Consider the following 3,023-nt stretch of genomic DNA (forward strand, 5'->3'; position numbering starts at 1 on the left):
TGTTAAAGTAAATGCTTTGTAACTACGGCAGAAAACAACAGTAAATGACCTTGCAGGTGTAATCTTTAAGAAAAGAAAGAGCGGACATCTGTTTAAAGGAACTAGGATGATGTTGTAAACAAAATAGGGAATGAGGGAGAAACGGAAGGGGTACTTGTCCAAGAGGGACAAAGGACTGCCTCTGAATAGAGAGAAAAAAAGACATGGCACATAGGCAAGCAGTGGTTTACAAAAATAAAGAGGGAAAATCTGTGTTAGAATGACATGATTAATTTTAATTGGCAAATCAACTGGATGAGCCAAAGAGGGCTTTGATTGCTGGACTTCAGTAGTTAGTGTCAGGAGGAGAAGGTGGGCAAATATGGGAATAGTCCTTAGTGGCTAGCTTTAGGAAAGTAAACTAAAGGTTTATTTTTAGCAAACCAGAGGGAATGGGAGAAAATGGCAAGTCTGAACAGAGCCACATACTAGAGCGGGCTAGTGACATTTCAGAGCTAGAGAGACAGGGTAGAAGTTAAGAACAGGGACTTGCATGGGACATGATGGTGCATGCCTTTGATCTCATCACTTAGGAGGAAGAAGCAGGAGGAGCCCAGAGCCTCCTAGAGGAGATGCAGGAACATTCTCTTCTCTTATTGCTATGCTAATGACACTGCACCACCCACAGTCCTGGCCCCCAGGAAGATATTATAGAAAACTGTTGTTTGTATTAAATGGTTTTTATAAATTGTGCAATAGTAATCTAATAAATATATTAAGTACTATTACTAAATGGTAGGAGCCTTTCCATCATGAATATTCTCTACCATTGACACAGATATATCTTTGGAGTGAGTGGGTTCAACTAAATGGCACCTGACAGTCAACTAGGTCTCGACATATAATCAGTTATTCTCATTATTACTCAAAGTGCTCTAGAATTTGTATGTTTTAGAATAAGAATTGAAAGAAGTTTTAGACAACCCACCTATGTAACAAAACACAGGAAATTCATGTTCTGGACAGTAGAAAATATATATAATTGTCTCCAGCCATGGTCCCAAGTTAGTGAGCACACACCAGGTGCCTGGGCAGTGTGCACTTGCTGCACAGAAGTGTGTGGCCGAGTGACCAGGATGGGCAGCTGTGATGTTTAGGGAGAGATGTTTGTTTTTCTTATTCAGTACGACAATGAGTCCTTATTCTTCTTTTAAATCCACATTTGAAAGGACATTTATAAGCAGCTTGAGACCTTCCCCAGGCTCTTGTTCATATCAGGGGCAGTTATAGTTGGCAGTGTCTCTATAGGTGCAATTGATAAAGGTTCCCTCCTGGAAACTCAGGAGACAAGTCTGATGCTCCAACTGTGCAAAAAAAGAAACAACAGGAAATACAGCATGTTTCCCTTACCCACATTCCTTTTCTTCACATAGTGATTTCAGGCAATGTGGATGAACCAGTCTGCTCTTCAGACTGATCATGAATATTGCCAAAAATTTCATGTTTCCAAAAGCTCTCATTCACAGTTCAGCTGCAGCCACAACCACTGTAAAAAGGTCCAGTCAGTGTCATCATAGCTCTCCCTGGGGACTGTGGACTTCAGCAGGGCAAGAAACTTCAGTGGTCAGCTCACCTTCTCTGTCTTCACAGCATTGCAGGTTCTTCAGTTGTCTGCTGACCAAAGTCAAACCATCACTAAGATTGCAGCAACAGAGATGTTCTGCCACCTGGTGGACAAATTCTCAAATAAATTACTTGCAAATCAACTCAGGATCACATCGACGAGAAATCATAATTCATGGAAAACCATGATGGTGAAATCTATAGAGACAGCTGAACCAAGCTCAGGGAAACTGACAAACACTAGCCTGAAAGTTGTGGATCCTCCATGGTACTGATCCAGGACCTCTAAAGGCAGGCAAGAATTGTGTAGTATGGTCTGTTTGGGAGGACCCTGGCAGTGGAAACATGATCTTTCCTGGTGCAAGAGCTGGCTTTTTGGACCATATTCCATATTTTGGGATGTCTTGTTCAGCCTTCATGCTGTGGGGAGGGGCTTGGTCCTGCCTCAACTTAGTGGTTCAGACTTTGTTTACTTCTCATGAAAGTGATTACCCTTTCAGAGGGATGGCTGTGGTAGGGTGAGTTGGGTAGTTGGCAGGGAGCAAATTGATGGATAGGATATAAGAAAATAGATAAAATTAGAAAAATTATCACCATGTTTATGTTATCTTACTGTCAGACCTCTGAGGATAAATTAACATACATAAGTCAGCAAATATATTTCAACACATAAAGTGAATAAAGGAAGTAACCACCTCTTAGATGAGAAGAGGACCTTTGTGCAAATCCCAAATACATTCATGATAAAAATCATGGAGGCTCTAGGGACATAGAGTACTTACTTCAACATTATAAAGTCACAGCAACATCATGCCAAATAAAGAAATTGCAAAGCAGTTACACAAAACCAGGACCAAGTGAAGGATATCCACACTTTCTATACCTAGTCTATATAGTACTTTAACTATTAGCTAGAGAACTAAGACATATGAAAGAGGTAAAGGGGATAAAATTTAAAAGGGAGAAGTCAAAATGTCTTAATTACAGATGATATGATTATAAACAACTGAAACTAAAATTTATCAGAAATTCCTTACTATGATAAATAAATTAATAGATGTGGAAGTCTGCAAACTTAACTCACAAATGTTGGTGGCCTACCTATATACAAATGACATACATGCTGACAGAGATATCAGGGGGAAACAATTCTACTCACAATCTGCTTATAAAAGTATAATAAGACAATTTAGATTATGATACTGTAAAAGCATACTATGAAAAAAAACAGTGATGAAGTACCCTAGAACAATCTTAAATACATGCTAGATCTGTGAAACTGATGTTCTCAGGGACTTTCAATATTTAAATGCATGGCAATTTTAGCTTTGTAGATAAGTAGGAAATATAAAAGGTCAGCTTTGCTAAATTAATAGTACTGGTGCAATGAATGGTGAATTAGAAAACATTAGTATAATAAA

Source organism: Phodopus roborovskii, unplaced genomic scaffold, assembly GCF_943737965.1.
Source record: "Phodopus roborovskii unplaced genomic scaffold, PHOROB, whole genome shotgun sequence".
Lineage (NCBI taxonomy): Eukaryota > Metazoa > Chordata > Mammalia > Rodentia > Cricetidae > Phodopus > Phodopus roborovskii.